Consider the following 9939-nt stretch of genomic DNA (forward strand, 5'->3'; position numbering starts at 1 on the left):
AGGCTGGTCTCGAACTCACAGAGATCCGCCTGCCTCTGCCTCCCGAGTGCTGGGATTAAAGGCGTGTGCCACCACCACCCGGCTTTACCATTTATTCTTAATGTCTTAGCGATTTTTCAATAGTCACGGCCCAGTAATAGTTGTTGCCTAGGTAGGAGAAGTAGATCCCATTTCCCAAATGGCTTAAGTCAACAGACAGAGAGAACGGAACAGTGAGGCCTCTTTCCTCCTCTTCCTTCTCCCCCTCCCCCATCTCTGACTCAGTGGCAAAGGACAGCCTCCACAGCTAAGACCCATTATACCCAGGATCTGTAACAGATCTTAGAACCTGGAGTTCCAAGGAGAATACAAGGTCACGCTGCTAGTGTTAGACTGATTCATCCTCGGGCAAGCATAAACCGGGAAGGAGTCAAATGTCACCAATATAAACCTGTTTCCTGTCATGTGAGGAACCCCTGATCTCATGTTCCCTGCCATGTTAGGAACCCCTGATGACATGTTCCCTGCCATGTGAGGAACCCCAGATCATGGGCATTAGACTGTTGCTCGGGGAAATGCAGAAACCTGTGAAAGGTAAACTGTGAACCTCCAGATTGGTTTTCTTTCGCTTCCCATTAGGCAGGCTGGTATGGGAGGACTGATCTAGATGAGAACCCTCAAAACACATGGATGGCTATGACCATATACTTGCAACTCTAAGGGAAATGCAGTATAAGCCCATTATTCTAGTCTGCGGAGTCATGCAAAAAGAGATTTACTCTGTCCATATCCAATTTCAGTTACTCAAGTTTATATGATATACAGCAGTCACTACCTGCTGAAGAAGCAGCTCAGCAAATATTAATCTTTTCATATGTACATGTCAGTTTTCTTGCACTTAACAAAACCTAGACTTTCAAATTCTAAATTTTTTCCTTGTTTGTTTTTATTTTCATATATATATATATAAAATGATTTTATTGGAATCTACTTTTTTCTCTGCTCCCTTCCCTGCCTCTCCCCTCCCCTTCAACAATCTCCTATGATGCTCATGCTCCCAATTTACTCAGGAGATCTTGTCTTTTTCTACTTCCCATGTACATTAAATACATGTATGTCTCTCTTAGGGTCCCCACTGTTGTCTAGGTTCCCTGGGGTTGTAATTTGTAGGCTGATTTTCTTCATTTTATGTTTAAAAACCACTTAAGAGTGAATACATATGATAATTGTCTTTCTGAGTCTGGTTTACCTCACTCAACATGATGTTTTTAGCTCCATCCATTTGCCTGCAAATTTCAAGATGTCGTTTTTTTTTTTTCTGCTGTGTAGTACTCGATTGTGTAAATGTATCACATTTTCCTTATCCATTCTTTGGTCGAGGAGCATTTAGGTTGTTTCCAGTTCTGGCTATGACAAACAATGCTGCTATAAACATAGCTGAGCACATCTCTGTTGCGGGAGGTCCTTCCGCTCCTCCAGCCTATAGCCGTTGAGATACCAGCCCATTGGGGTGTCTTCTCTCTTCCTTTAAAAAAGTGGCCACTTCCCTCTCCTCTCTCTCTTCACTTCCTGCTCCGCCGGCAACTAGACTCCCTTCCTAGTTGCGCAGAGGGCTGATGGTGATCTGTAAGTTTTTTCCCTTTTAAATAAATGCCACCCTATTAATCATAATTCCAAACTGCTGTGGCATTGTTTGTGACTTACGCCTTCACATCTCCTTGTGGCATGATTGAGCATCCTTTGGGTATATACCCAAAGTGGTATTGCTGGGTCTTGAGGTAGGTTGTTTCCTAATTTTCTGAGAAATCACCACACTGACATCCAAAGGGGCTGTACCAGCTTGCACTCCCATCAGCAACACAGGTGTATTCCCTTTTCCCCACAACCTCTCCAGCATAAATTGTCATCAGTGTTTTGATCTTAGCCATTCTTACAGGGGTAAGATGGAATCTCAGAGTTGTTTTGATTTGCATTTCTCTGATGACTAAGAATGTTGAACATTTCCTTAAGTGTCTTTCAGCCATTTTAGATTCCTCTGTTGAGAGTTCTCTGTTCAGGTCTGTACTCCACTTTTTATTGGATTATTTGTTCTCTTGATGACCAATTTCTTGAGTTCTTTGTATATTTTGGAGATCAGACTTCTGTCTGATGTGGGGTTGATGAAGATCTTTTCCCATTCTTCAGGCTGTTATTTTGTCTTGTTGACCGTGTCCTTTGCTTTACAGAAGCTTTTCAGTTTCAGAAGGTTCCATTTATTAATTGTTTCTCTCAGTGTCTGTGCTACTGGGGTTATATTTAGAAAGTGGTTTCCTGTGCCAATGCATTCAAGTGTACTTCCCACTTTCTCTTCTATGAGGTTCAGTGTGGCTGCTTTATGTGGAGGTTTTTGATCTTAAGTTTTGTGCATGGTGATAGATATAGATTTATTTTCATTCTTCTACATATTGATAACATACAGAATAAAGAATATTAAGAGTGGCAAAGGAAAAAGGCCAAATAACATATAAAAGCAAACTTATCAGACTTACACCTGACTTCTCAATGGAGACAATGAAAACCAGAAGGTCCTGGTCAAGCATTATGCAGATATTAAGAGACCACATATGCCAGTCCAGACTACTATACCCAGAAAAACTTTCAATCACCATAGAAGGACAAAACTAGATATTCCATGACAAAACCAGATTTCACCAATACCTAGCCACAAACCCAGCCCAAACAAAGTACTAGAAGGAAAACTCCAACCCAAGAAAGCTGGCTACATCAACAAAAACACAGACAATAGATAATCTCACAGCAGCAAATCCCAAGAAGAGAAAAACATACAAAATAACATCACCAACAAGGAAAACTAAAATCACAGGAGAGAGCAATTACTAGTCATTAATATTCCTTAATATAAATGGACTTAACTCACCTATAAAGAGACACAGGCTAACAGATGGATATGAAAACAGAATCCACCCTTCTGCTGCATATACGAAACACACCTCAACCTCAAAGACAGACATTGCTTCAGAGTAAAGGGTTGGGAAAAAATTTTCCAATCAAATGGATCTAAGAAACAAACTGGTGTAGCTATCCTAATATCTAACAAAATAGACTTCAAACTAAAATCAATCAAAAGAGACAAAGAAGGACATTTCATATTAGTCACAGGAAAAATGCATCAAGAGGAAATCTCAATACTGAACATCTATGCCCCAAATGCAAGGGCACCCTCATATATAAAAGAAACACTTCTAAAGCTTAAATCATACATTAAACCCCACACAGTAATAGTGGGAGACTTCAACACTCCCCTCTCACCACTGGACAGGTCAATCAGACAAAAAATGAACAGAGAAATAAGGGAACTAACAGATGTTATGACTCAAATGGACTTAACAGACATCTATAGAACATTTCATTCAAACATAAAAGAATATACCTTCTTCTCAGCACTTCATGGAACCTTCTCAAAAACTGACCACATACTAGGCAACAAAACAAACCTCAACAGATACAAAAAATCTGGAATAATCCCATGTATTTTAGCAGATTACCATGGCTTAAAACAAGAATTCAACAGTAACACTAATTCCAGGAAATCCACAAACACATGGAAATTAAACAGTGCTCACCTGAATCATCAATGGGTCAAGGAAGAAATAAAGGGAGAAATTAATGACTTCCTAAAATTCAACAAAAATGACCACACAACATGTCCAAATTTATGGGACACAATGAAAGCAGTATTAAGAGGAAAGTTCATAGCTCTAAATGCCTACATAAAGAAGCTAGAAAAATCCCACACTAGTGAATTAACAGAACCTTTGAAAACTTTAAAGCAAAAAGAAGCAAACTCACCCAGGAGAACTAGACGGCAGGAAATAATCAAATTGAGAACTGAAATCAACAAAATAGAAACAAAGAAAATAATACAAAGAATCAATGAGACAAAGAGTTGGTTCTTGGAGAAAACCAACAAAATAGAAAAACCTTTATCCAAACTAACCAAAAGGCAGAGCGAGAATATCCAAATTAACAAAATCAGAAATGAAAAGGGGGTCATAACAACAGAAATGGAGGAAATCCAGAGAATCATCAGGTCATTTTTCGAAAACCTGTACTCCACAAAATTGGAAAACTTAAAGGAAATGAACAACTTTCTGGATAAATATCATTTACCAAAATTAAATCAAGACCAGATAAGCAAATTAAATAGACCTATAACTGCTGAAGAGATAGAAAAAGTAATCAAAAGTCTCCCAAACAAAAGAAGTCCAGGACCAGATGGTTTCAGCTCAGAATTCTACAAGATTTGCAAAGAAGAACTAATGCCAATACTCCTCAAATATTCCACACAATAGAAACAGAAGGAACATTGCCAAACTCTTTTTATGAGGTTACAATTACCTTGATACTCAAACCACATTAAGACATTACTAAGAAAGAGAAATACAGACCATTCTTACCCAAATTCTAAATTTAGAGTTACAAAGAAACCTTGACCTAGCAGAGATAGGCCTATCACAGAAGGTAGACAGTTTTGACATACTCGTGTTTAAATGTTAAAAAAAAAAAAGTCAAATTCAACAAGCAATGGAATAACTCAGTTCATTAAACAGAAAATGCAAGCACATTTTAATGATTATCTTTAGCACAGTTCATTGTTATAAGATTGGGGTAGTACTTAATCAGGTAGCAAGTGAAGAGCAGAAAGACGCCGTCAGAACAACATTCTTAACCACAAAAAGAACTTTTGACCACTGTACAGAAAGAAAAGGCTTCAATTAGAAATAGGTTTCCATTTTAGATAACTAGAAACATAGTTTGATTTACTTGACTCAAATTAGTTATTACTTTATTTCTTTGTTTTCTAATAGAAAACAAATAATAAACCACACCAGTGGAGGGCAGTTTTCTCTAGGTCTCTTATAAACAAGATAAGCAGCAGGAGCTCGCTCACGGAGTAACTATCACAACTGACCAAGGCCAGACAGCGAGACAGCAGCAGATCTGGAGGACGGACAGATCTCATCCCTGCAAGTCTGGAGCCCTCCATGACAGGGTTGCCATTTCCCGGATGATGCAAGGACCACAGTTTAGCATGTCAGTTAGCAACACCTGGGACATACAGTACAGCTCTCAACCCTAGAAGCTGCCTCAGATGTGTGGCTAACTATCACATCCGATGCCACAGGCAGTCACTAACTAATCACACCACAGACAAACAGAACTCAAAAATCTGCAATAGCAATTAGCCACCAGAATCTCACTATGTTTCTTTGGTCTGATGTCCATTTCCATGGAAACAAGAAATGGAGTGAGCAGTAGCCAAGAGAAGAGATGTCAGAACTTGTCAGGTTCAGTAGCTGGGGCTCAGAGCTGAAAATACCTTTTTCCCCTTTCTTTCTTTCCTACAAACAGAATCAGCTGACTTCTGGCACTAAATCAATTCTCAAGTTGGGCAATGTCAGTCTGCTTAGGAAAGCCTAAAGCTGGAAAACAGGACTAGGTTTTATTTTTAAAAGCTTAAATTAAGAGAGAAGACAAATTAAAAGATAATCATTGAAAATTCTAAATTTCTGAAACATAAGAAGACAGCAATATTGTTTGCAGTCACAGGGCACTGGTGGGATGGAGAACAAAGGGCGGGGGTCCAGCAGGAGGGAGGCAGAGGCCCTGAAGGAAGAGCACACCCATCGAGACACTGCAAGCAGCAAGAGCACTGACATGGGCGGAGACTTCACAGAAGGCTTTCCCAAAGGGGTCACACCGAGGCTGAGACATCAGGGCGAGATGAAGACGCAGCAAAGACCACTTCAGAAAGAGCAGAGACTCGGCGGCAAGGGGAAGCAAAATGAATGAGGCCACGCAATCTTAGACAGCGGAATGGAGGGGGTGTGGGGAACTGCACCACGGCCAGATCAATCAGGGCCCGATTTCCAGAGCTAGAATTCGAACTTTTGTCCAGAAAACAAGATGCCACTGAAGCATCCGTCCGAGGAGAGCAACGTGACAGCATCTGCACCTTGGAAAGGTCAGTGAGGCTAGCTCAGCTTCCGTGAGACACGGCAGCGAGGGTCTACGGAGACGGCTACCTCAGTGGAGGAAAGGAAGGGGGCCAGGCAGCAGCAGGGACGGAGAATAGATACAGTGAACATAGCAACAGAGGGAAAAGAGGACCAGTTCCAGTTACCAAGTGTCTCTCACCAAAGAAAGAACCTTAGCTGTTTAAGACAGGTCTGAGTCTTCATCCAGACCTTAAGAACTTCAGGCATCCCTGGGACAGACAAGAAGAGCTATTTGGGAGGCGCTTGTGATGGGTGGATGACCCTACGACTCAGCACACTGGGCCTCAACATATGGATCTGGGCTTTGGACCCGGATAAACTGCCAGGGGACTGGAAAGGGAGACAAAATTCACCAGATGTGATAGAGCGAACTGTACAGGCTATATGTTTATGTTACTGTGTGTGTAGATGTGGAGGGGAGGGGTACGTGCCTGCCATGATGTGTGTGGGGAGGTCAGAGGGCAAGCTCAGGGGTCAGGGTCTCCTGTTTGCCCCCATGTATGCCAGGCTAGCTGGCTTGAGACGGAGTCTCCTGCTTCTACCTCCCATCCCATGGAACACTGGGTTACAGACATGGCCCGCAGGTCCTAGTGCTGGTACAGCAGGCGATTTACTGACTGAGTCGTCTTCTCAGCCCAGGCTCAGAGGATGTTTAAACGCTGACCCGGAGTGATGTAATTCCTAACCCTGTAAAATTTGGGTAAGTATTCCTATGCTGAGAACTGCTTCTTTCCGGTTCTGGTTTGTTTTAACTGGGATAAACTTCTGCACTTTAAGACACCTTCAGATACAAGGACTAGAAAGCACAGTTGATGATGTTCAGTCCAATGGGCACTTCTGTTTCTATACCCAAAGTCTGAAGTAAACAAAGCTAGAATGGTTTTAGACTGTGGTTTCTTTTCAGAACCTTGGTGCTATAAACCCACAGACCAGGACTATCTGTGTGCCTTCCCTGCCGTAAGATACTGCAGGTGCTGGGTCCTACAAACAGAGACCCCACAAAAATAAAGGGAAAAAGTGCACCCTTCTGTTAGGAGGCCAAATAACTCACCTTGAGCCCCTTCCCTCATACCATTGGCCACAAGTGTGCCACATATCCTGGTTATAAGAGTCGGGTGTGTGAGAGAGAAGGGGGATGGGGAGAGATTAGCAAACCTTCCAGTAAATGTTGAAGGAAGATGGAGGTTGGAAATGACTTCCACATGCAGCCAATATGTCTGCTGCATGCATGCACAAATGTTCATGGGAAAGATTTGGTAAAATGGAACAAAGTCAAAGGCTAAAAATATTAACTCATGTTCAGAAATTTTGGAAAGAGGCATGATAGCAATAAAAAGTTTGAATCTTTTTTTTGTAAAGCAGAAAATGGAACTACTCATTTTAAAAGTCTGGGGTAGAGGGACAAGTAGAAACATGGATATTCAGAAAAATAAAGACAATTTAAAATAATTCCTACCTCCAATGCAAGTGGGATAACAAGGCTTTAAGAAGGGCTGAAGAGATGGCTCAATGGTTAAGAGCACTGGCTGCTCTTCCAGGGAACTGACCACGGTTCAATTCCCAGCACCCACAGGACAGCTCACAAATGTTTGTAACTGGGGCTCCAAGGTTTCTGCCACATCTGGCCACCATGGGCACCATGCTCTCAAGCACATATCCACATGGCAGACACACACAACCACACATAACTAAAAATAATAATAATAAACAATTATTAAAGCTTCTAAGAAAGAAAAAGAGGAAAAGTAGAACAAAAGAAACATAGAAACATGTCCTATGGATAGGTGAGCAATGCTAATCATCCCTGCTTCCTGTCTGTAAAGGGGCACAGCCTCTTCTTGCACATGTTCCTATTGCCATGATACAAAGAGCAGGCAGATGAAGCCACGCAGTCACAGACTGAACCATGTGAGAAGCCATGTCCTGACAGCAGACCTTAAAGACAGTTTTTCTCATGTGTCTTTTACCGTGTCACCTGAGAAGGGTCTGGATCTGCCCCACAGCAGCAGTAAATGGGTGAAAAAAGAGAAACTAGCCTGGAATACATATACTTATTTCCTACCTAAAGGCATCTTTGCCTCTGTTTGCCTCACATTCAAAGATTCTTCACTTCCGGATGATTATAATTGCAAAGCAGAGTTCAAGTACATTCACACCAATCTGTGAGCACTCCATGTCAACATACAGAACCATCCCTTGCCCATATTTTTTAAAATATGAAATACTTGCAAATAAATAAGAAACTTTCAAGTTGGGACTCCGTCTAAACGTAAAATACATGTATACTTCTCTCCCACCTTACATATATCATCTGAAAATTTTTTTAGAGTTTTAATATGTCACATGTTCAGGTGAGAATCATGTTTTGAATTTTTGCACTAAAACTTTAGAATTTTGAAACACTGAATTCTGAATTTTCCAATTTGAGATCTTGAACACGGTACTTCTCTGTAGTGAAGAATTTTACCTTGTCTAAGAAGGCCACACATCATCAGTTTTTGAGCTCAGCTTTTGGCAGCAATCTCTATGGTCTCTGCTTGTCTGCAGGCCTTGAGTGTGTCTCAGAGTCATGCATGAAAGACGGGAGACTAGACGCTGAGAGCAGCCACCTGAACAATGAACTATGGTCAAGCCCTGGAGTTCCAATAAAGCCCTGGAGATCGAGGCCTGGGCAATCCTCTTGACTTGGCAATACTGCATGGGTATTGCCATACGTCACTGCTGAGAGAAGACCGTGACATTCTGCATTCGGTCACTTACCAGACTCGTCTACGCAGTTCTGCCCTTGGGTGATTTTAATATGTATCCTTTCTCCTGTTAATAAACCGTAGACTGAATATAAACAGCTTTCAGTGTCAGAGAACAGACCGTCTGTGGGTACCGTGCTCTCTGATTCATTCTTCCATCTGCACCTGTCACAGCACTTCTTCTTCCCGAATCAACTACTCACAGGACATGGTGAACTGAAAAGAGCCCAGTGACTGAACTGGCCGAAAATGTCACTCAATAGGAAGTAATTGCTTTGAACTGTTAACGGATACACAAATCCCTGGAAGCACTAAAGATGGTTTGGTGTAGGAGTTCCTTCTGTTTATGTGTTGCTTTCATTAGTTGAATAAAGAAACTGACTTGGCCTTTTGATAGGGCAGAGAAGACAGAACTGAATGCTGGGAAGAAGGGCAGAGTGAGAGACACTGTGGATCTCCTGCCTGAGACGGACGCTGGTTAGAATCTTGCCAGTAAGTCACAGTCACATGGCGATACACAGATTAATAGAAATGGGTTAAATTAAGATGTAAAAATTAGCCAATAAGAAACTAGAGCTAATGGGCCAAGCAGTATTTTAATTAATACAATTTCTGTGTGTTTATTTTGGGTGTATGCTAGCCGGGAGGAAAGGGTCACCATCCTCGTGCAACAATGGCTAGTTTTGTTGTCAACCTGTTGAATCTAGAATCACTGAGGAGACAGTCTGTCAAGTGCTACCTAGAGAGAGGAGCCTCTAGCTGTGTCTGTGAAGGGCTATTTAGGTTAGGATTATTGACTGCGGCTAAAACCATCCCATGGTCTTAGGGTCTTGGATGGAATGAGAAGAAAGTGAGCTGAGAACTAGAACTTACTGATTTCTAGTCTGACTACAGCTACAATGTGACCAGCTACCTCAAATGCCACTACTGTGACTTCCCCACTACAACTATCTGTTCTGTCACACTGGGGGCTATGCCTTTCCCACCATGACTGACTATACCATCACTGGGGGTCATGCCTTTCCCACCATGACTGACTGTACCATCATCATACTGGGGGCTATGGCTTTCTTTCCCACCGTGACTGACTGTACCATCACACTGGGAGTCATGGCTTTCTTTCCCACCGTGACTGACTGTACCATCACACTGGG

General features: G+C 41.8%; 1 protein-coding gene and 1 long non-coding RNA gene across 2 annotated transcripts in view; one reads left to right on the plus strand and one right to left on the minus strand.

Moving 5' to 3' along the window:
• Positions 1-9939, minus strand: part of Nubpl (nucleotide binding protein like) — a 183086-nt gene that overhangs the window by 94717 nt on the left and 78430 nt on the right. The gene's annotated exons all lie outside the window — the stretch shown is intronic.
• On the plus strand, positions 5745-9069 carry LOC113456637. Its single transcript, XR_003377391.1, has 3 exons — positions 5745-6004; positions 6673-6738; positions 8586-9069. It is a non-coding gene; the product is annotated as an uncharacterized LOC113456637 (long non-coding RNA).

The sequence above is a fragment of the Microtus ochrogaster genome, chromosome 1 (genome assembly GCF_000317375.1).
Source record: "Microtus ochrogaster isolate Prairie Vole_2 chromosome 1, MicOch1.0, whole genome shotgun sequence".
Taxonomy (NCBI): Eukaryota; Metazoa; Chordata; class Mammalia; order Rodentia; family Cricetidae; genus Microtus; species Microtus ochrogaster.